Raw genomic sequence first — 25,844 nt, 5'->3', positions numbered from 1 at the left:
GCATGGAAAGATCTACATGAACTTTTGCAGAATGAAATAAACAGAATCAGGAAAACAATATTTATGTTGACTAGAACAATACTATTAAAAGAAAGAACAATCATAGATAAAAAAAATTAATGTGAAATGACAAAGAACAAGTATAGCTCAAAAGAAGAGATATGAGAAGACATTTCCACTTTGCCCCTTTGCAGAAGTGACATATTGTATATATTTCTAAACTTTTTAAATATACTGATGAGTTATGCTGATTCTTCCTTTTTTGATTTTTGTCTTAAAAAATGCTACTCATATGGAATGACTTTTAGAGAGAGGGATGCTGGATGGCAATATAATGATATAAAAATGCATCAATAAAAACTTATTTAAATGTTTTAAAGTGATAAAGAATATTGATTTTGTATGACTACTCCAGAGTTCTTGATTTAATTCAATAAAATTAATTCAATAAGATACATATAGGGGGCGGAGTCAAGATGGCAGCTTAGAAACAGCAAAAGTTCAGACCTCTGAAAACCCTTCCTTACCAAACACGGACTGAATGCTCCTAGGGGACTGAAATTCAAACTTAACAACAGGACAGAGCTGGGGAACCCTCCTTCTGGACTCAATTCAAAAGCCTTCCAGGAGTTTTTGGCCTCAGAGCACATACAGGCCAACCTAGCTGAACTTAATCCGATCAAAAGCCTCCAGAGGATAGGGAAGCCAACATTCCTCCCCCAGAGACTGTACTGAGAGATCTGACAAAGCTCCAAGAGGGGAGACTGATAGCCCCAAAACAATAAAAAAATGAGAGGAGCAAGAGCACAGACAGATACAGGAATCAAAGAAGGGGTAAATATGAGAAAACAATAGAAAAAGAAGTAAAAAATTACAACAGACAACTTCTGTACAGGTAACAAGCAAAGAGCAAACAAAACAGAGGGGGAGGGATCAGCAAAGGAAAAATAAGAAATCCCAGCAAATTGGATACAGGCTTTGGAAGAACTCAAAATGCAATTCAAAACACAATTAAGAGAGGCTGAAGACAATTGGGAAAAGAACTTAAAAACTAAGATAAGTCATCTAGAAACAGAAAATAGTGTCTTGAAAGCCAAAATCAACCAGGTGGAAAATGAGGCAAAGGGGATGAAAGATGAGGTAAAGAAGATGAAAGATGAGAAAAAGGAGATGAAAAACGAGGTAAACAGGATGAAAGATGACCTCCAAAGAAAATCAGACCAGAAGGAAAAGGATGACCAAAAATCCAGGAATGAAATCCAGTCTTTAAGAACCAGAATAAAACAACTGGAATTAAGTGACCTCACAAGGCAGCAGGACACTATAAAACAAAACCAAAAGAATGAAAAAATTGAGGAAAATATGAAGCATCTCATTCACAAAACAGAGGATTTAGAAAATCGTTCAAGGAGAGACAATTTAAGAATCATTAGTCTACCAGAAGACCATGACAAAAGAAAAAGCCTGGACATCACACTACAGGAAATTATTCAAGAAAACTTCCCTGATATCTTAGAACAAGAGGAAAAAGTAGAGATTGAAATAATCCACAGATCACCTCCTGTACTTAATCCCCAACTGACAACACCTGGGAATGTTATAGCCAAATTCAAGAACTATCAGATCAAAGAAAAGATATTAAAAGCTGCCAAGAAGAAGTCATTCAGATACCACGGAACCACAGTGAGGATAATGCAGGATCTGGCTGCATCCACACTGAAGGACTGAAAGGCATGGAATGTGATATTCCAGAAAGCAAGGGAATTTGTCTTATGACCGTGAAAAATGTGGGTTTTAAGACTGTAAATTGCCAAAACTGTAAAGATAATTTTAGTGTTTTGATTTTAATCAAAAATAGGTGGTCGCCATGGGAAAAAAATCCCAAATATGAAAATACCCAAGTCAGCAGGGTTTTATGGAGATTTTAATTAATACAAATGAAGGAATTAAGGAAAGGGAGAGAGAGAGAATAAGAGAAATATAGTATGAAGGGCCTAAGCAAATGGCCTAGGCCTGAGCCTTAAGAGAGATTAGTCAGTCTTTAATCACTCACCACAAGATTTGTCCCAAGAAAAACTCCAGTCCTTCACTGAAATCCTGAACTCCTGAACTGAGTTTCAGAGACCTAGCTCCAAACTAACTAACTCCAAAATTCCAACTAAAAACACTCCACCTCGAGCTCCTTCCTTTTAAAGAAAATTTTCTCTTGTCTCACCTCCCCTAAATTTTCACATCTACCCATCACAGTAGATGTTTTCCCCAGGACTGATCATTCTTAGTTCACATCTTCTTTTGTTATCACCTTCTCTGATTAGACTAAAACTTCATACCTCTTTTGTTAAGCTTGCCTTTTGTAAGTTGTTTGACCTTTAGTGATTAATTTAATCTTTATAGGTACTTAGCACCCTTTTGTATTAGATCTAAAAATAGACCAAGCTTAAGGTTCTAGCTTTACTATAAGTATGAGTTGGGGACTTTTCATTGTTCAGCAAGGAGTTTACAATTTTATCTTCCCCTAAGGCACTGTAATGAGTAGGGTGGAGTAATATTAAAGTTCCCAATACATTCCTGACCAAGTACCTTCATTGTTTAAAATGGGAAATATCTTAACCAAATCTTCTAAGGTACAGTCTGAGCAGTTTTAAGATTCACAATCTACAACCAAGAATCAACTACCCAGCAAAACTGACTATATTCTTACAGGGGAAAGTATGGTCATTCAACAAAATAGAATTCCAAGAATTCATAATGAAAAGACCAGACCTGAACAGAAAATTTGATGTCCAAGAACTCAAGAGAATCATCAAATGGTAATTTAAAAGGAGGGAAAAAAGAAAAACAAAACAAAACAACAAAAAAAAATTTTTAAGAGACTCAATAAGTTAAAATGATATGTATCCCTATAAGAAAAGAGGTCATTGGTAACTCTTAAAAACTGTTGCTATTTCCTGGGCAGCTAAAAATAGTACACTTAGAGGGAACAGTGACAAACTGTATAGGACAAAAGGACAAGACATAAATAGGTATATATATATATATATATATATATATATATATATATATATATATATATGCATGCATAAATACATACATGTGTGTATGCATATATATATATATATAACTAGAGCTAAAAATAGGTTAATATTAAAAGAAATGGGAAAAGAAACAAATGGGGGTAAATTGATATGTCACAAAGAAGCTCGTGGTGGGAGGGGAGTGAACATCAATAGACTGGAAGGGTAAAGAGGTCGGAGATAGGAAATACCAGCTCTTACATGCTTTGAAATTGACCGAAAGAGGGAAGAACAATTCAATCCATTGGGGCAGAGAATAGATTTGAGCCCTATAGGGGAGTAGAAAGGTAACAAACGAACTGGTGGGGAGGGAAGCAGTATGAGGGAGGGAGAGGGTGGGGGGGTAATTTTAGAAAGACTACAGGGAAAATAAGGGGGGGAATAAGAAGGAAGGGGGTAGAAAGGGACGTAAAATAAGGGCAGGAACTAGGGGGACTGATTAAAAACAAACATTGGTGTAGAAGGAAATAGTGAAAGAAGAAAAGGCAGGACCAGGAGTAGAAATCAAAATGCTGGGAAATACACAGCTAGTAATCATAACTCTGAATGTGAATGGAATGAAATCACCCATAAAATGCAAGGGAATAGCAGAGTGGATTAGAATCCAAAACCCTACCATATGTTGTCTACAAGAAACACACATGAGGAAGGTAGATTCGTATAGGGTGAAAGTAAGAGGGTGGAGCCAAATCTATTGGGCATCAACTGATAAAAAGAAGGCAGGAGTTATAATCATGATATCTGACAAAGCCAAAGTAAAAAGAAATCTAGTTAATAGAGATGCATCAAATGGCATAGTATCCAAATTTCTAAAGGAGAAACTAGAGGAGCTCAAGGATGAAATAGATAGAAAAACTATACTAGTTGGAGACCTGAACCTTCTTCTATCTGAACTAGATAAATCAAACCAAAAAATGAGAAAGAGGTAAGAGAAGTGAATGAAATCTTAGAAAAATTAGAGTTAGTAGACATGTGGAGAAAAATAAATAGGGACAAAAAGGAATATACCTTCTTTTCAGCAGCACATGGTACATTCACAAAAATTGACCATGTATTAGGGCATAAAAACATTGCAAACAAGTGCAAAAGATCAGAAATAATAAATGCAACTTTCTCAGATCACAATGCAATGAAAATAATAATTAGTAAGGGAACATGGAGAGGTAAATAAAAAATTAATTGGAAATTAAACAATATGATTCTCCAAAACCGGTTAGTTAAAGAACAAATTGTAGAAACAATTAATAACTTCTTTGAAGAAAATGATAATGATGAGACATCCTTTCAAAACCTATGGGATGCAGCCAAAGCAGTACTCAGGGGGAAATTTATATCCTTGAGTTCATATATTAACAAATTAAGAAGGGCAGAGGTCAATGAATTGGGCATGCAAATTTAAAAATTAGAAAGCGAACAAATTAAAAATCCTTAGATAAAGACTAAATTAGAGATCCTAAAACTCAAAGGAGAAATTAATAACATTGAAAGTCAAAGAACTATTAATTTAATAAATAAAACTAGAAGCTGGTACTTTGAAAAAACAAATAAAATAGACAAAGTATTAGTCAGTCTAAAAAAAGGAAAGAAATAAACCAAATTGACAGTATCCAAGATGAAAAGGGAGACCTCACCTCTAATGAAGAAGAAATTAAGGTAGTCATTAAAAATTACTATCCCCAATTATATGGCAATAAATATGGCAATTTAGGTGATATGGATGAATACTTATAAAAATATAAATTGCCTAGACTAAAAGAGGAAGAAATAAATTACCTAAACAACCCCATATCAGAAAAAGAAATTGAACAAGCCATCAAAGAACTCCCTAAGAAAAAATCCCCAGGTCCAGATGGGTTCACAAGTGAATTCTATCAAACATTCAAAAAACAACTAATCCCAATATTATGCAAACTATTTGACAGAATAATCCAAGAAGGAGTTCTACCAAATTCATTTTACGACACAAACATGGTACTGATCCCAAAGCCAGGCAGGTCAAAAACAGAGAAAGAAAACTATAGACCAATCTCCCTAATGAATATAGACACAAAAATCTTAAATAGGATACTAGCAAAAACACTCCAGCAAGTCATCACAAGGGTTATCCACTATGACCAGGCAGGATTCATACCAGGAATGCAAGGATGGTTCAATATTAGGAAAACCATCCACATAATTGACCATATTAACAAGCAAATCGACAAAAATCACATGATTATCTCAATAGATGCAGAAAAAGCCTTTGATAAAATACAACACCCATTCCTATTGAAAACACTAGAAAGTATAGGAATAGAAGGGCCTTTCCTAAAAATAATAAACAGTATATATCTAAACCCATCAGCAAACATCATCTGCAATGGGGATAAACTAGAAGCCTTCCCAATAAGATCAGGAGTGAAACAAGGATGCCCATTATCACCTCTATTATTTAACATTGTGCTAGAAACACTAGCAGCAGCAATTAGAGAAGAAAGAAATTGAAAGTATTAAAATTGGCAATGAGGAGACCAAGCTATCACTCTTTGTGGATGATATAATGGTCTACTTAAAGAATCCTAATGAATCAACTAAAAAGCTAGTGGAAATAATCAACAACTTTAGCAAAGTTGCAGGATATGAAATAAACTCACATAAGTCATCAGCATTTCTATATATCTCCAACAAATCTCAGCAACAAGAATTAGAAAGAGAAATTCCATTTAAAATTACCCTAGACAATATAAAATACTTAGGAATCTATCTGCTGAAGCAAACACAGGAACTATATGAACACAACTACAAAACACTCTCCACACAGTTAAAACTAGTTCTAAACAATTCAAAAAACATTGATTGCTCATGGGTGGGATGAGCTAAAATAATAAAAATGACAATCCTACCCAAATTAATTTACTTATTTAGCGCCATACCCATTGAACTACCAAAAAACTTCTTTACTGAATTAGAAAAAAACATAACTATGTTCATTTGGAAGAATAAAAGATCAAGGATATCCAGGGAAATCATGAAAAAAAATGCAAAGGAAGGAGGACTTGCAGTCCCAGATCTCAAACTATTCTATAAAGCAGTGGTCATCAAAACAATTTGGTACTGGCTAAGAGACAGAAAGGAGGATCAGTGGAATAGACTTGGGGTAAATGACCTCAGCAAGACAGTATATGACAAACCCAAAGACCCTAGCTTTTGGGACAAAAATCCACTATTTGATAAAAACTGCTGAGAAAATTGGAAGACAGTGTGGGAGAGATTAGGTTTGGATCAACACTTCACACCCTACATCAAGATAAACTCAGAATTGGTGAATGACTTGAACATAAAGAAGGAAATTATAAGTAAATTAAGTGAACACAGAATAGTATACGTCAGACCTTTGGGAAGGGAAAGATTTTAAAACCAAGCAAGACTTAGAAAGAGTCACAAAATGTAAAATAAATAATTTTGACTACATCAAATTAAAAAGGTTTTGTACAAACAAAACCAATGTAACTAAAATCAGAAGGGAAGCAACAAATTGGGAAACAATCTTCATAACAAAAACCTCTGACAAAGGTTTAATTACTCAAATTTACAAAGAGCTAAATCAATTGTACAAAAAAATCAAGACATTCTCCAATTGATAAATGGGCTGGGGACATGAATAGGCAGTTTTCAGATAAAGAAATCAAAACTATTAATAAGCACATGAAAAAGTGTTCTAAATCTCTTATAATCAGAGATATGCAAATCAAAACAACTCACACCTAGCAGATTGGCTAACATAACAGCAAAGGAAAGTAATGAATGCTGGAGGGGATGTGGCAAAGTAGGGACATTAATTCATTGCTGGTGGAGTTGTGAATTGATCCAACCATTCTGGAGGGCAATTTGGAACTATGCCCAAAGGGCGATAAAAGACTGCCCTTTGATCCAGCCATAGCACTGCTGGGTTTGTACCCCAAAGAGATAATAAGGAAAAAGACTTGTACAAGAATATTCATAGCTGCGCTCTTTGTTGTGGCAAAAAATTGGAAAATGAGGGGATGCCCTTCAGTTGGGGAATGGCCGAGCAAATTCAGGTATATGTTGGTGATGGAATACTATTGTGCTAAAAGGAATAATAAAGTAAAGGAATTCTGTGGAGACTGGAACAACCTCCAGGAAGTGATGCAGAGTGAAAGGAGCAGAACCAGGAAAGCATTGTACACAGAGACTGATACACTGTGGTACAATTGAACGTAATGAACTTCTCCATTAGTGGCAATGCAATGTCCCTGAACAACCTGCAGGGATCTAGGAGAAAAAACACTATCCACAAGCAGAGGACAAACTGTGGGAATAAAAACACTGAGAAAAGGAAACTGCTTGACAGGGGTTGAGGGGATATGATTGAGGAGAGACTCTAAATGAACACTCTAATGCAAATACCAACAACATGGAAATGGGTTCAGATCAAGGACACATGTGATACCTAGTGGAATGGAGTGTCGGCTATGGGAGTGGTGGAGGGAGGAGGGGAGGAAAAGAAAATGATCTTTGTCTCCAGTGAATAATGTTTGAAAATGACCAAATAAAAAAAAATAAGATACATATATATGTAAAGCACTATACTAGGTACTGAAATGCTATAAATAAATAAAGAAGGTACTGAACTTATTTTGAAAGAGCTTATAATCTAACCGGAGATAGAAGTATACAAATAACTAATACAAGATAGAGTAAAATATGTGTGAATGAGAAGTCAAGAAAATATGCTCATTGTTTTTTAAACCATTACCTTCTGTTGATATTGTTGCTATCCTAATTCACTGATTGTTATATACTCCTCAAAATGACTTAAAATTAACAAATGAATCTAGTTCAACCATAGGCCTCTACCTAGCTACTTTTTTCTGATGGTGGGTCTACATTAACCTTTGCTAAAATTAAGGAACTCATGGACAGTAACTTTATCCAATCTGTCATCAATCATGTTTTACAATTTTAAAGAAAATAATGAGACGAAAATGATAGTATAGGTTTCTGAAGAAATTTTAGAGAGGACTGTACAAAAACAAAAAGTGAAAACTTTCCTGATCTCTATCACTCAATATATTACTATATATTCAATAAGAAGAGTAATAATGCTGGTGAATTACCAATGGTGCAGCATCTTAACACTTGAATCTTGATTGTTTGTTGTCATGTTTAATTGAAGACATTCAATACAAAAAAACCCCCAAATTCTGCCCATGCTCATTTTTAGCAGAAGAGGTAGTCTTTACTAGGAATTATGTAGCTAGTTCAAGATAAATTCCTACCACAGTAACTGGGGCCAGAGTTCAGATGGATCAATAAGGCATTGCCTTATTGAGCACAGTCAGAAGTATGGTTCCTAGGATGATTTTGGAGAAAAAAAAAAAGGAAAATCATTAATAGTATCCTTCCTGGAGCCAAGTGGTGGTGATTTTTTTTTTTATTGTGCTTCCTTATCAGAGGTACCCACCAGAGCCATTAGGTAAAAGATTAAAAAATTCTTTCCTGGTTACTTAAAAGTGAAATCACCTGGTATTTCTACATCAACTCACTTTATACAGAGATGACCCTACAAAGGGACTTGCAAACCTTATTGATTTACAAAATAGTTAACCAACAGGAAAATAGTATTATATATTCTGGTCTGAACTCTAACCCATTGTTAGACTTTTGGGGATTGTTTTTGTCCTTTTAAATTCCTGTAGTTTGTGCGCTAGAATGATTTACAGTAATGTCCCACTGTAATTTTGCAGCAATAAAAGACTGTCATGTTAAATGTCTGCTTGATCCCATGCCTGTTTTTTACTGATAGCCAACACAACAGGCTCCTTGTCAGGATTCCTGACTTAAGTCCAAGTCCTGTTCTCAAATACACATATTTAACTCCCACAGACTTGAATAGGAACAGTGATGGTACATCCAGAGACATTGGCCTTTAGCCACATATACTGTACAAGGATCTCCTCCCACTTCCCTGCCTAAATAGCTTCAAGGATAACAAACCTGGAGTGAGCAATTTTGTTGCTTCTGGGGGAAGGGTGACCCCTGAATAGAATTTTAGTAACAAAACTGCTGAGATTGCAGTAATCGCCCAACAGGTTTTCATCAGCAGAACCAGTATAATAGCTATTCAGGTGGGGTGGGGGGTGTAACCACCAGTTTATCTTTTTTTTTTCTTTCTGTACTTCTGCCTGAAAAACTTTAAGAAAAATATTCTTTGGAGTAGTTTTTCAAAGATAAAAATTCATTAGATATTTTAAAATCTTTGTATAACAATAGTGGCTATTGTATTTCCACTTAATGGAACATCAAACAGAGAAAGTTTTAATATTTATATTGTCTCACAGTTTACTATTTTTGCATGTAATTTTTTTCTCACATACATACCCAATGATGTCTTCTACCCCTCTGGAGTACCTCTTCTCCTTAAAATAAAAAAAAATAAAAAAATAAAGCAAAACAAACAAATAAACAAACAAACAAAAAAAAACCCTTACCTTCTGTCTTAGAATCAATACTAAGTAGCAGTTCTGAGGCAGAAGAGCTGAAAGGGCTAGCCCATTGGAATTAAATGACTTGTCCAGGGTCACACAGTTAGGAAGTATCTGAGGTGTTCAGATTAAAATTCTCTGGAGATTGTATATTAATTTATAATTGTTTATTACATAATAAGAGTTGAAGTTGGAGAGAGATAAAGACTCATAGTCACATCACCTCACCTAGCTAATGTGAGTTGCTGCTCCCCTCATGACTCTGTTAGAAAAGTCAAAAGGCCAGCGAGGTGCTTCCTAGCCAAAGATTTTGTGCCAGTTGCCCCTCCAGGGAAGTTCCCAGTCCATGAAACCTGCCTTGTCCTACTATCCCTGACATAACTCCAGTGATGTCAGTCATTTTGTGTCTACCAGGTTGGACAAACTTGATCTCAGTCTGGTCAGAGGAGGGTTTTGGGGATACCAGGAGTCTCTTGGGACAAGAGGCAAATATCTTCCCAGATGCCAGGGAGCCAGGAGACCTATAGCATCTTCCCATAATAAGCATGGGTGCCCCATTAAAGGCATAGAGCTGAGACTGATGGATTTTCAAAACTTTCTAAAAAGAAAAAAGGGTACAATTTATATTAAATTCACACAGGGGTCAGATCTGAACCCAGGACCTCCCATCTCCAAGCCTGTGTGCTACCTCGCTGCCCCACACTTGCTCACATTTTAATGAAAGTGATGTGAACCAAACATTTAAATTTGCTGCTATTTCAAATAATGCAGTTTCCTCAAAACAGTTATTCCATTCAACAACATTTATTAAACTATGTAAAAAATTTGTGATTGCATGCAAGATGTGTTAAATATACACATGTAAAAGCAATATTCTCAATGTTTAGCTGTGTAGTGTCTCTGCTGGGTGTGTTGGTCAGCTAGGATCCCAGATCAAATCCAACTGTGTCAACTCTTCACAACTTGGACCTCAATCAGGACCAGCTCTCTCTGACTTACTCTTTGAAGCTGCTTCCTTCCTCAAGTCTCTGGATCTATCCAGAATGTGTGTCCATAACCTCTGATCTTACTGCAGAAATCTCCAATATAACTTCTTTTTAGGAATTATTATGGTACTCTAAGCAGGATGCTAACAAATGCCATTCAGAAAAGTTGTCATTGCCACAAAAACTCAAATAAATTTTTGCTGGCTATAGGGGTTTCTTCTGGTCTAGTTCTTCTGGAAAATGATATGGCCAGTTAGAGGAAGTGAGTCTGCTTGTTTCTAGGTCAGATACAGGGTTTTCCTCTATAAATGCCTTCCATCTTGAAATTCCTTCCAAGGTTTAGCCAGTCAAAGACCTACAAAGGATTTCCAATTTTTGATTCTGATCTATGAAACCAATGGGGTTCACACTTCATAAAGGGATTTCTAAGAGTGCCAACATTTTGCCGTTAGTAATACCTTGCTAGGAATGATAAGCTCTTCATCCGTGGTCATATTCTATAATTATATCAACTGAATTGAGAAGGAAGAATCACATCCTCTCATTGCCTCAAAAAAACTTCAGGGGCAGCAAATTGCTTTTTAATTTTAGTAGCAGGATTATCAAGCCCCCCCCCTTCCTTTATGAGTTCAATCATTGAATGAACAAATCACTTTAATTCTTCTTTCCAATATGTTCATGCATTGACTGTATCTAGCACTCTTGTTTTAGAGACTCTCTTCTGACAAAGAACCCAGGAACACTTCGGGGACCTTTTCTTTCCTTGAATCATTGCCCCTATCCAAGTGAAAACTTGAAAGGCCAGTGCCTGGCATTTTCTGAAGAGTATTCATCAACTCCTTTTATAAGCTTTCAGGTTAACAAGACTTGAAACATAAGAGTAACTTATTTAAAAATTAATGGATACAGAAATGATTCATATATAAGTCCCTAGAGAATTCAAAAGCTTCCTCTTCTAGTAAGCCATCATACCCCATCCTCAGACTATTAAAGTTTTTCAACAAGCATCAACAAGTGCTCACTATGGGGGCAGGTAGGTAACTCAGTGGGATTGAAAGCCAGGCCTAGAGATGGGAGGTCTTGGGTTCAAATTTGGCCTCAGATACTTCCTAGCTGTTTACTAGGCAAGTCACTTAACCCCCATTGCCTAACCTTTTCTGCTCTTCTGCCTTGGAACCAATGCACGGTGTTGATTCTAAGATAGACGGTAAGGGGTTTTTGGTTGTTTTTGTTTTTGTTTTTCTAATGCTTGCTATGAGGCAGCCACTGACAGTCTCTGACTTACTGTATTGCCCTTGGTTGGGCTTTAGGGGTGGTGGAGTGTGAAGAGGAAGGATTTGCTCCTCTCCATTGCACTCCATCTCCTATAGTTTTTTTTTAAACTCCCAGGAGATGATGGTCACTTTTTACAGATCCTTCTCTGTCCTCCATGACCCTGACTCCTATACTTTTTATTGCAGTACTTCTGCCTTTCATTATTTCCTGTATCTCATCTCTGAGCATCCCTACAGAGATGCCTCCCATACCTTAGCTCCCTTGCTTGTTTCTGCAGTGGGTGGAGTTGATCACTTTCTACAGAGGTCCTCTTTTCTAGTAGTACCTCTTTGTTATAGCTCAAAAAAAAATCTTGAATATTTGTTGTTTGGAAAAAAAATGTTTAGATCCAGTTCCTACAACCCCTACCATACAATGCCAACAGGTATAAAGTAAGAAATAAAACAGTAAGTGGTTTTTTGGTGTAGTAGAAAGAGAGCTGAGACTGGAATCAGGAAGACCTAAATTCTAATGTGGCTTCAAGTCCTTCTTACCAATGTGACCGAGGGTAAGTCTCTTAACCTCTTCCTGTTTCAATTTCCTCACTGTAAAATAGGGATAATACCACCTTCCTTATTAGGTTATTGAGAGGATCAAACGAGACATGCCTAAAGTGTTCATAGCACTCTCTGGAATATAGCAGGTACTTAAGAAATTCTTGTTCCCTTCAGTCTTCAAAATAATTCAAGATTTAAAGATAGAAACACTGATTGTGTGCAAAGTACAGTGCTAACTGATGGGGATATAATTTTTTTTTAAATCCTTCTGCCCTCAAGGAGCTTACATTCTACTTGGAGAATACAGATATATAATTAAATATAAAATTATAAGAAGTAGCTAGGTGGCATAGTGGAGTACCTGAGTTCAAATATGACTTTAAGCCACTAGCTTATGTGACCCTGGACAAATCACTTAACCCTGTTGTCTCAGTTTCCTCATCTGTAAAATGAGCTGGAGAAGGAAATCACAAACCACTCCAATATCTTTCCCAGGAAAACCCCAAATGGGGTCATGAAGAGTCAGACACAATTGAACAACAAGGAGCATATGGGATACAAATGGAGAGGAAGAAAGTTAACAACTTGAATAGGAGGGTAAATCAGGAAAGGTATGGAGAAGATGCCATCTGAACTTTGCTTTGAAGGGAGCTAAGAATATAATGATAAAATGTATATAAAACACTTTGTACATCTTAGCATACCTAGCTGTTATTGGTGCTTATTCCTTTTTTGGATAATGAATACTTATTTTGTTTGGATCTTTCCCTTGAAAGTAACACTTCCAGGATAGGTAATTTTATTGCTATGGGCACTCCTTCCAATGATGCAGAGGCCAACTCCTCTGCAGCTTATTAAAAAAAAAAAGAAAGAAAAAAAGCTTTAAGAGCTGCACTAGCCCCAAAATTCGTCACGCTGCAGGCTACCTACCCATAGAGAAAAGTTAGATAGTTTTCCCCAGGCTCCATCTGGGACTTTGATGGAGAGCTCAGGAGACTCCTGAGGAATCTCCTTGTCAGCTGCTTTTGACCTGGATTGTGATTTTTAACTTCGTAAGCAGCTTTTTAAACTACCTTCAGAGCTGCCTAGTTACCTGTGGGTATTGGAATATATTTTAGTAAAAGCACTGTTTGTTTGTACCCATGGGCAAACCACTTCAGTATCTTTGCCAAGAAATTCATTGTACTAAGTACAAAATAGCCACATAAAAGAAGGTTCATTCTTTAAAGCCTTTTCAGCTTTGTAGGAATAGCTTGGGTTCCACTGGCATGGCCCTGGAGAACCTTGGGTCACCTCCATCCAACAATGGGACATGAGAGAAGGACTATGATGGAAGCAAAATTACATAGTGAAGGAAAAAATCTAGAGAGTAAAGAGGTCTGTTATCCACTCAATCTCATTAAAAATGCCCCATCATAAAGGGAGCAGAGAATAACATGAGCTTTAGACTTTCTATAAGCATTATTACTACAAAGTTCTGTTTTAATATATTAATATATCGGGTAGGTGACCCTTAGTTCTCAGTAATGATGTCAGCAGAGTTCAAATTCCTACTATGCTGAATATGGTCTTAGCAACAGATTATTTGCTTTCAGAGGACTAACATCTCAGAGTATGGAGAGGCTCACCAATAGTAGACTATTTAGTGATGGATTCTTTAGCTATGATAGTAACATACCACAAAATAAAATACCGCATTCGTCTTCAGTCCTGTACAAACTTCTTCTGCTCTGCAGTGACAATGGCAGAAAATTAAGTAGAAGATGCTAAGAATCACGCTACATTTATTTTATTTTATTTTTACCAATTATATATAATAACAAATTTCCATATGTTTTCTGAAGCTATATGAACCAAATTGTCTCACTCCTTCTCTTCCCTCCTGCCTCCCAGATCTGACAAGCAATTCAATCTGTGTTATACATGTAATATGCAAAATGTATCTCCATATTGTTCCTTTTTACAAATTAATAATCTCATAAAACCCAAACCCCAAAACATATACCCAAATAAACAAGTGAAAAATCATATACTTTGATCTGCTTTCCTATTCCAACAGTTCTTTCTCTGGAGGTGGACAGAATTCTTTGTCATAAGTCCCTCAGAATTGCCCTAGATCATTGTATTGCTGAGAGTAGGTAAGTCTTTCACATTTGATCATTCCATACTGTTACTGTGTACAGCATACTACTTATTCCACTCTACATTAGTTTGTGTAGGTCTTTACACTTCCTTCTGAAATCATCTTGTTCATCATTCCTTACAGTATAATAGTATTCCATCATTATCATATACCACAATTTGTTCAGTCATTCCCCAATTGATGGATATCCCTTTAATTTCCAATTCTTTGACACTCCAAAAAAGAGCAGCTATATGTTTGTCCAAACATGTCCTTTCCCATTAAAAAAAAATCTCTTTGGGATACAGACCTAATAGTAGTATTAGTGGGTCAAAGGATATACATTGTTTTATTGTCCTTTGGGCATAATTCCAAATTGCCCTCCAGAATTGTTGGATCAGTTCACAACTCCACCAGCAATGCATTAATGCCCCACATCCCCTCCAACTGTTATCATTTTCCTTTACTGACATATTAGCCAATCTTATAGGTGTGAGATAGTACCTCAATGTTGTTTTATTTTGCATTTCCTTATGTTTATTGATAGCTTTGATTTCTTCACCTGAAAACTCTCTTCATATCCTTTGGCCATTTGTCAATTGGGGAATGACTTGTATTCTTATAAATTTTACAGTTCTTTATATGTATGAGAAATGTGACTTTTGTCATAGAAATTTGTTTTAAAATCCCCACTCCCTAGTTTGTGGTTTCTCTTCTAATTTTGGTTACATTGGGGTTTTTTGTACAAACCCTTTTTATTTTGATATAATCAAATTATATTATTAAAAAACAAAAGGCTTTCCCTTCAGTAAGGAAGAAAGAACAGGAAACAGATTCAGAATGCCTGTGTAAGCTCTGATGAGAAGAGACAGGTCCCTCAATTATGCATAAATTGTAATTTTCAGAAGTAGGTTCACCAAACCCTTGTGCTCCCAGAACTGGATCCTAATTGGTCAGTGCCATTTTATATAAGTAAAGTATGAGGCTCAGTTTTCTGCTGAGAATAAGAGGGAAACATACTGTGGCAATCTTGGGAAGAAGTGTGGAATGCCTGATACGGGTAATGTCAAAAACAAGCAATTTAGGGAAGAATAGAAAGAATGACTTTTGGCTATGAAGCCACAGTTGAGATTAGGTGATATAAATCTGTAGTAGGCTGGGTCAGCATGTTCCCATGACTTCCTCCAATACTCATTGCTCTGAAGCAATTTTAGTGAAAGATGAAGATGGTCAGGGGGGTAATCCAAGGTTGGGAGTTGTTGGCAAGGCATAAATAGCAATAGGAGAAGGTGCAAGGAATTTGAGAAGACAGTGCACAGTAGAACTGGTTAAGTATAGGTTCAAGATTGGGACAAGAGGAAAATGAAATGGGAGCTAGGAAACTTACTGTGGAGATGGAGAAGAGATTTAAGAGGAATGAATCCTAGTAGAGACTAAGGCGTACTAAATTTTATTATAGGATGAGAGAATTTTGAGATTTAAAAAAAAAAGCTATGCAAAGATGAAGCATATTGCAAGTACAGTTTCATATTTCATAGCTTTGCATGAGTTTAAAAAGATTAAACAGACTTTCATTATATCCCTTTAGCTCAAAGTCCTTTCTCAGGCATTTTAATCCAAATTATTCTTGAGTTAGTTTTCCCCTTCTTTCTCCCATCCTAAGTTTAAACTAGTCACAGCCTTTAGCCACCTGAAGAATTACTGTGTTCATTGCCTATTCAGGCTAAAAGGAGCCTTAAAGATTATCTAGTCCAGTTGCATCATTTTACAGATAAGGAATCAGATAAGGCTCAGGAGATAAAATGACTAGTATGTAGCAGACTTGAAATTTGAACCCAAGCCTCCTAACTCCAAATCAGATTTTCTTTCCACTACAGCATAAGTAAAGCCCTTTCCTGTCTGGGCCCCAGATACAGCCTGTATTTGGCTTCTGATCAAAACTATTATCAGGGTAGCACTGTGCTTACCATTTGCAATGATGACCAGTTTGTTCTTGCTTAGGAATCCTTTCTCCTCTGTTTCTAGCAGACTGTATTTTTCATTCTAATACTTTCCAGAACATTCTTTGACTATCTTTCCTCAAAGACATTTTTGAGCTCTGTGAAATCTGCATATACTGTCCCCTCATCCTTGTTGCTGTCCTGCTGTCAATGTTTTATCTCTTTGTCATGGTGAGGTAGGAATAACACCAGATTTGGAGCCAGAGAATTTGAGTTCAGATCTTGATTTTCTTTACTAGCTATCTATGGTCAAGCCACGTAACCTCTAGGTCAGCAATTCTCAACCTGAGGTCCACCAATTAAAATATATATGTATATATATTTTTTAAACCCACATATCAACATAATTGGTTTCCCTTGAAATTCTATATACTTAATTTTATTCATTTAAAAACATTATTCTGAGAAGAGATCTATAGTAGGCCTTTACTCTGTTGCCAAAGCAGCCCAGGAAATATACAAAAGATTAATAACCCCTCCTCTAAGGCTTTAATTTCTTTATATATAAAATGAGGAAGGTAATACTAGAAAGTATGGCCATTATAGGTCTTGTACCTATGGTCTAGTGACTTAAAGATCTATTCATCATATGTTTTCAATGACTTACATTTGGCTCCTGTTCTTCCTCTCTTCCCCATCTCTGGTTTTTACCATCATGGTATCAAATATTCATATTGACAATTTCTGTTGCAAACTGACCACATAACCCCTCAGCCTTTTCACCTGAAAAGACCTTCTCCACCATAAATCAGCAGCACATCTTCCTATGTCCATAGTTTAGACTTCTTACTGTCACTCAAAATGGGATCACTGTCAGAAAATAGAATGTTAGAATTCTGTTTTCAGATTACAGTCTGCTAGTCTAGTCCTCTGCTATTGTCTTGCTCATACTCTTTGGTTCCTTATTTCTGTCCTTCCACTATGTCTCTCCTACTCCAGCCTCACTTGCCTCCATATCCCATCTTGTCCCCATGGTCTGCTTCTTTAAAAATGTTACCAGCTGCTACTCTTTTATTTTTTAACCCTTATCTTCCGTCTTAGAGTCAATACTGTGTATTTGACTCCAAGGCAGAAGAGTGGTAAGGGCTAGGCAATGGGGGTGAAGTGACTTGCCCAGGGTCACACAGCTGGGAAGTGTCTGAAGCCAGATTTGAACCTAGGATCTCCCATCTCTAGGCCTGACTCTCAATCCACTGAGCTACCCAGCTGCCCCTACCAGCCGCTACTCTTGAATCCCCTGCTTGTCCGACCTTCAAAACATCCCTCTGTAAGATCCATCATCTAATTTCTCTGTTTCTGCTCAAGAGATTCTCAACATCAATGGGAAAAGTTATGAAATTAAACTGATTTTACCCACTACAAATTCACAACTCTTGACTTCAGCTGGGCCTTTATAGCTTTTCACTTCTCCTTGTACTTTATCTGTATCCATTCCTTGCCTTAATCCAAAATTGTATGAAACTTTTCCCCCCTCCTCTTATACCTTCCTGCAAGCTACACTCTACTTACTGGGAAAGACTTAGCTTTCAATGTCACTTAGAAGTATCAAACATGTAGCCCACTGCCCAGTCACAACACTCCCAAATACAGCAGAGTCAGAGTCAAATGAAATTGGGAAATGTTTAATAAAATTTTATAAAAATTAAATAGAGCAAAAATAATGTTAGTATGTGGCTTTCTAAGTCAACATGAGGGCAGTAGGAATGCTTACATAAGATTTAGTGGCTCTGTATATATTTGAGTTTGATTTAGAAGACTGAGGCCATATGACATAAGTTACTTCAGCTGCCCTCTTCAGGCAAACCTTCAATACTCTTTCTCCACCTTCTTCCAATCACAATAGAAGAGCTAGTGCTACTACTACCAAATGAAAGAAGGGAGGAAGGAAACAAGCCTTTACTAAGTGCTTACCATGTGCTAAGCACAATGCTATTATCTCATTTGATTCTCACAACTGGGAGGTAGGTGCTGTTATCTCTATTTTAGAGTTGAGGAAACTGAGGCAGAGAGAGGTTGAATTCTTTGCCCAGGCTCACAAAGCTAGTTAGTATCTGAGGATGCATTTAAACCCGGGTCTTCCTTATTCCAGGACCAATGCTCTTATGTATTATACTACTGAGCTATCTCTAGGGCTAAGTCCCTGGTTCCATTCCTTCTCATCTCCTCTAGGACCTTGCTCTAGCAGTCATCCCTTTTCTGGGTTATCTCTCTTCATTCCTTGGATTCTTTTCCATCTACATCACACTTACTCTCATACATACCTTTACTCTGTATTGTACCAGTCTCCCTTGCTGGATTATCATCCTTGTCCTATTTCTTAACACTGGGTGTTCCCAAAGACTCTGTCCTGGATTTTCTTCTTTTCCCTCTCCATGCCCTACTTCACTGAGCTCTTTAATAGATCTAATGGGTTCAATTATTATTGCAACACAGATGGCTCCCGTATTATGTATATATATAAATATATACATAATATACTCATATGTTTTACATATATATATATATATAAAACACAGAGATATAAAATACACACACACATATGTAATATATCCTGGACTCTAACCCTCATTAGCATATCTATGACCCACTGTATGTCCCATAGGCATCTCAAATTCAATATATCCAAAATAGAGTTTATCTCTCCCTCCCCAATCCACTTGTCCTTCAAACTTTATTTCTCTTGATTGCACCATCATTCCTTCTCTTTCCCAGATTTGCCACCACAGCTCCATTTTCATTGTTTTGTCTTTGCATCCCCAACATCTAGTACAATATCTTTGAACCTTCCTTCTCCTTCAGTACCCTCAATAACTTTGCCTACTCTTGTCATTTTCACCTCCATGACATCTCTCTCATCTGTCTGCTAACTATTCACATGGCTGTCACCTTAGAGCCATGATGGTGAACCTATGACACATATGTCAGCACTGACACATGTAGCCATTTTTAATGATACATGACTGCATGCAGGCTCAGCGCACCTCAGGCCGCCCAGGGAGTCACTTTCCTGCAGCCATGGCTGTGGCCATGCTCCGGCCTGGTGGAGGAGGGGAGGCTGCTCCATGTGCTGGCCACAGGGGCAGGGAAGGGGGTGAACTACAGGCCAAGTGTGCCAGTGCCTGGGGCTCCCAAGGGGGCGGGGGGAGGAGCATGCTCACAGAAGGAGCACACAAGGCCAGGCAGCCTGGCAGGTGGCAGCTGCTGCTCTTGCAGTGCCCCTAGCTGGCCAGCTGAGGAGGGAAGGGGTGGGGTGGGACCAGAAGAAGACTGGACAGGGCTCCAGCCTAAGTGCAATGGAGTACCTGGAACCAATTACCAGACACTTTTAGCACCTAGAAAAATATAGCAATGGCTTTACTCACAATTTTTTCCCTCTACATGCTTTTGTGAGACCTTATTCTCAGTGTTAAATAATATCAAAAGAAACAGATTGACAGATGAAGTTAGTAGCATTTGCTTGGGATTGAAGTGTTCAAAATACCAACCTTCAATTGAAGATTTAGCCAATGAAATTCAGCAACAAAAAGTTACTAATAGCCAGTATAGTTAAAGAATTCCCCCTCCCCCTCACTTATCTTAGTTCAGGGCACCACACACAAGTTAAATAATATCAAGACCAGCAAAAGAAACAGACTGACAGATGAACAAAGAAGTCACTAAGCAGGTAAGTTAAATAATTAGTTTTTGGTTTATTAAATACAGTTATATATTACAATTATACATTTTTGTTATATAAACCATCATGAAATTATTTTTTCTCAAAGTGACACACCACCCAAGTTATGCTTCGTTTTTTGGTGAATTTTGACACACCAAGCTCAAAAGGTTGCCCATCACTGCCTTAGAGCAAGCCTTCATCATCTCTTGCCTCTACTATTGAAACATCTTCCTAATTGGACCACCTAGTTCTCATTTCTTTCCTCTCTAAACCATCTGCCAAAGTAATCTTCACAATACCTAATTCTAACAATTTCTCTCTAAATTTAATAATCTCCAATGTCCCCTTTTTGCTCCTAGGACAAAATACAGCTTGACATTTAAAGCCCTTTACAATCTGATTCTAGTCTACTCTCCAAGCTTATTTCACAAATTTTCCTCTTCATGTACTCCTCATTCTAGTTAAGCTATCCTATTTGCTGCTCCCTGAATTTGGCACTTTATCTTCTGCCTCCATACTTTGTAGTTTGTCCCTGGTGCTTGGAATGTCTATCCTCTTTACTTCTGTCTCTTAGAATCCCTGTTTTCTTTCAAGTGCTGGTGTATACTGATTCTTACAGGAAGCCATACCTGATCCCCTAGCTATTAGTGCTCTCCCTCTCTCCTCCTTTTATCATGTTTGTATTTAATTTGTTTCCATGTTGCATTCTCCCATTAAAACATCAGTTCTTTGAGAGCAAACTGTTTTTCCTCTCTCCCTCCCTCCCTCCCTCCCTCCCTCCCTCCCTTTCTTTTTTAAAACCCCTACCTTCTGTCTTACTAAGTATCAGTTCTAAGGAAGAACAGTAGTGAGGGCTATGCAACTATGCGACTTGATCAGGGTCACACATCTAGGAAGTGTTTAAGGTCACATTTGAACCCAGGACCTCCTGTCTCTAGGCCTAGTTCTTTATCCACTGAATCATCTAGCTATCCTTCTTTTTTCTTTTTACTTATTGTATCTCCAGATATAGCACAATCTTTTGTATCAAATAAATGTTTATTACTTTGGGAATTTGATTTGATTATATATTAAGCTCCTATTAGATGGTAAGCTCCTCAAGGGCAAGAAATGATAGCATCACAACATTTCAGAACTGGAAGGCACATCAGAAGCCATCCACTTCAACCCAAAGATATAATAAAATAAACAATCCAATAAATGATTGTCTAGTTTTTGTTTGAAGACCTCTAGCTCACTAGCTTTCCTAGTAGCATTTTCTTATCTAATTTTTTTATTTCCTTTGGTACTTTATCTGCACATATAAAGCATTTGGTATATTTTTCTTGTATGATATTGTATTATATTGCTTTACATTTTCCTTAATTGATCTTGAATCCTTAGCTGTGTGAACTTGAAATCTGGAGACCCCCAAGTTTGTCCCTGTTCCTGTGAGAATATGTTCCAAGAGAAGTTTCAGACTTAGCTATTTCAGATTGAATAATAGACCATAATATACTTAATGGCCCTAGTTAGGAGCTACCCACCTAAGCAAATATTAAGTACCCTTTTGTCCTGATAGTTTCTCCCGTTGTATCAAAAGTCCCTTTCCCAGGTAGCCTAGCCCTTGTCTGAATATTTCCCTTTAGTATTCATTGTAGGTAGTCCACTCCCTTGCATCCTAGCCTCTTGTTGTCTTTCCCAGACATGATTATATCTTGTCAGTGTAGCTTTGACACTCCTTTTTCCTTGTAGCCATGGTAATGTCAATCAATCATATTTCCCTGTCCCTTAGTTCCCCAAAAGGTATATAAGTTTCCCAAATTCCATTGTTCCTCAGAGCTGTCATCTAGTGCAATGATTCTCCCAGGGATACTGTTCTCATAGTTCCAGGATGTAGATCCTGTAAGGGTTTTTGGTGCTGGGCTCTGGCCAAATATTTGGAACTATCCTTCTCCTGATTAAAGACTTGGTTTTTCTGAGTACTTTAGCAGTTCTGTGTTATTTCCAAGTTAACAGGTGATTATGAATATTATGTCTAGCTCCTCTCATTTCCTTAATTCAGCTCTTCTTATACATCCTTGTCCTGTCTGCTTTCTTCCACCTATCCTTCCCTTCTTTAAAAACAACAATAAAAACTTAGTTCTTCATATTTGCTTGTGGGTATAACTTTTTTAGCTGAGAGGTCAATTTCTTTCTCTAGCTTGAAAGTTACATTCTGTTTCACAATATTGCCTTTTAGAAATAAGGCAAATATGTTTCCATATTAAGGAAAAGTCCATTGAAATCCATTAGAAATTGTTAAAAAAAATTGTGTTTGGACTCTGAATATTTATATAGGTGGTCGCCAGGGATTTAATTTCTAAATCCCAAAATGAATTACTAAAGTAAATGGAATTTATGGTAGTTTATTTACAATAGAAGGAAGATATTAAGGAATGAGAGAGAGAGAGAGAGAGAGAGAGAGAGAGAGAGAGAGAGAGAGAGAGAGAGAGAGGAAAGAAACTCCGGCTTCCTCTGAGCCAGGTAGAAATACTAAGGCCCTAATCAGGGAAAAGGGTTTCAAGACCATGAGCCTTTCTCGGAGTTTTACACCTACGAGAAAGGCAGGTCACTAAGTCAGCCTTTCACTCACCAACAGTGACCGTCTAAAAGGAAAGAAGTCTGGGTGTCTGTCTTCCAGTCATTCCTCAAGTGTCTGTCTTCCAGTCTCTCCTCTGAGTCAGAGAGCTCCTTGATCTCCTGGAATCAAATATCTTCTTCTGGCCTCTGATCCTCTTTTTTTTAAAGATCTTTTTCTCTTGTGTCACTCCCCTAAATTTCACATCTACCAATCACAGCAGACACTCCTCTCCAGGACTGCCCACTCTTTAATTCACACCTTCTTTGGTTAGATTATACCTTTTTGGGTTATTTAATGCCTTTTTTGGGTTAGTTCACCTTTTGTAGTTACTTAACACCTTTTTGTAGTTAAAATGGGTAGATCTACTGAAAATACTGAGTTATCACCTTTTTGAGGATTAAAATCTAAAAATAGATTGTGGATTACAATTCAATCTTCCCAATAAAGGAAGAGCTAAATACCTTCATTGTTACAATCAGGGGAGAGATAAATTCAATCTTCACAAAATTTTAATGTTTTACATACCATATTTTCATTTTAACCCAAATATCTTCAGGAGAAAGGCCCTTAAATTTATAATCTCTTTTTGGGAAGCAAGCATTTTCTCATGAGACTTATTAAATTACAGCTTTTAATATCATTTAATAGTGACTATGCTACAGTTCAAAAAAGGACACTGATCCTTTGCTTTTAGCAAGGTTGGTCCTTGGACCAGACGTAAAAACCTGTTAAAAGGCCTGCAGTTAGGAACTGCCAAAATTTGTACCTCTGAGACTTTGAGAACTTGGGATCTCTCAAAATCACAATGAAGCATCAGAGTAGGACTTTAGTAGTCATATCCTTTTACATGGCTCATAAATCTCAGCTCCAAGTAGTAAGTTCTGAGAGGAAAAAATAACAACATAGAGTTATATAAAGGACTTCAAATGATAATCTGAAACTTAGACGCTTCCATTAAAAACCTTTCCAAAGGCTCTTGCTTTCATCCTGAAAGCTTTCATACCCATTCTTAGTCCCAGCAGGGAAGCTGATAATTAATCACACAATTTTAGAAGCATGATCTCACTCTCTGGGTTATGAATAGGTATGTGAAGAATGGCTGGTTTGCAAACAACAACAACAGCAACAAAAAAAAACACACAAACAACAACAAAGCACAAACTAAGTTTCTGCATTCTCTTGAAGAAACAGTATTTGGGACTCCCCTTAGTGCTGGTGGCTGAATTTAAAGGAATTCAATAAGTTCTCTTGGCATATGTGGGCTAAGGTTTAATTATATCTGGGAGCACTGTGAAAAAAAGTCAATGCAGCAATGAATGAGCCTTGGTCTCTAATGGCAAATAGCTGAAGTTTACAAATTCCATGGGGTCCTGAGAATGCTTCTAGGATCTTTTAATACCAGAACCAAATAGTAGGTGACCAGACATAAAAAGGCACTTTAACAGTATGACTAAAGACTTAACCTTGCATTTAGACAATCTGATGCTTCCTTAAAGATAGAATTACACACTGCTACTTGCTATGTATTGTATCCAGTACCCAGCACAAAAGCCTTGAAGTTAAGTGAATCAGTTTGTTGCTTTATTGAGCCATAAGAAGTATTTTGTTTTTATAGCTAATAAAGAATCACAGAAGAGAACCAGATAGTGAATGTTTGAAACTCAGAAAATGAACTGATATAACCATTCTGGAGAGCAATGTGGAACCATAACTAAAGGGCCATAAAACTATATATACCCTTTAACCCAGCAATACCACTACTAGGTCTGTGTCCCAAGAGATCAGAGATAAGGGGAAAGGTCCTACTTGCACAAAAATATTTTTAGCAGCTCTCTTTGTAGTGGCAAAGAACTGGGAACCTGGGAGGGGGCGTAATCCATCAATTGGTGAATGAATGAAAAAGTTGTGGTATATAGTTGTAATGGAACACTATTGCACCATAAGAAACAATGAACAAGAAAAGTTCTGAAAAGCCTGAAAAGACTTATATAAACTGATACAAAGTAAAGTGAAAGAACCAAGAGAACAATATATCCAGAAATATTGTATAGTAATTAGCTATGAAGGACTGAACTATTATCAGCAAAATGAGGTCCCAAGATACCCTCAAGGAACAAGTGATAAAAAATTCTGCCTAAAGAAGGAACTATTAGAATCTGATTATAGATCAAAGCATGCCAGCTTTCACGTTATTTCCTTCATGAGTATTTTATTGTATGTGTGATATGTATCTTCTGTCATGGCATGAGGAATATACATTGAACATTGCATGAAAGCACTGGTATAACCTATAAAAGGCCATTTACCACATCAGGGAGCATGAAGGGAAGAAGAGGGAGGGGAGGGAAGGAAAGAATCAGAATCTTAAAATGTCAGAAAGCAATCATAAAAAATAGTTTCTCATGTAATTGAAAAAAATAAAGTAAAAGAATTATAAATATACTAAAAATCAAAAAAGAGAAGGAAATAGTCTAATGGAGGGAAAAATTTTAAAATCTAACTCAAGTAGAAAAGGAGAACACTAACACATACTTAAGGATCCCTGCCAGCCCGTACTGACTTGGAAAATCATATATTATAAACATCTAAATTCTCTTGTATTTTTATTTATTTTGCTAAATATTTCCCAGTTTTAACCTGGTTGGTTCACACTGCATTTGGAATGTGTGGGCAGGGTGTCTGACACCTCTCCTGTAGAACCTTAGGGCTAGAAAGGCCCTTCAAGGTCATCTACTCCAAACCCTCCATTTTACAAATGTGAGGTATTAGAAAGTGAAGTAACTCACCCAAGAATAAAATTATTGGGGGAGCCTGGACTAGAAGCCATAGCTCCTGATTACCAATTTACTGTTCTTTTCCTTACTGCACTCCCTGGTGATATAATCAACACAATTGGCCATTCCCCTTAAGAATATTTTTTTAAATGGAGCAAATTGTTCCTGACTTAATGAAAAGAATAGAATACAGATAAGCTCTGTGGAAGTGGAAGTGAAACTTTGAGCAATATCATAACCACTAGAATGCACAATAATAATGTCACATTGTTCTGCCAGTTTGAAATAATTTTCTAAATGACTTCATAAATATTCTCTTCTATGACTCTCAT

General features: G+C 37.0%; 1 protein-coding gene across 1 annotated transcript in view; it reads right to left on the bottom strand.

Annotated features, from left to right (window-relative positions):
• MBOAT2 (membrane bound O-acyltransferase domain containing 2) overlaps nucleotides 1-22,767 on the bottom strand; it is a 226,859-nt gene extending 204,092 nt beyond the window's left edge. The window contains exon 1 of the mRNA XM_056813330.1: nucleotides 22,751-22,767. The gene's annotated coding sequence lies outside the window, so the exon portion shown is untranslated. The remainder of the gene's footprint in view (nucleotides 1-22,750) is intronic.
• Between the last annotated feature and the right edge of the window lie 3,077 nt (nucleotides 22,768-25,844).

Source organism: Monodelphis domestica, chromosome 1 (assembly GCF_027887165.1).
Source record: "Monodelphis domestica isolate mMonDom1 chromosome 1, mMonDom1.pri, whole genome shotgun sequence".
Lineage (NCBI taxonomy): Eukaryota > Metazoa > Chordata > Mammalia > Didelphimorphia > Didelphidae > Monodelphis > Monodelphis domestica.
The sequence above is the reverse complement of the archived record's forward strand: the minus strand, read 5'-3'. Positions and strand labels throughout refer to the sequence as shown.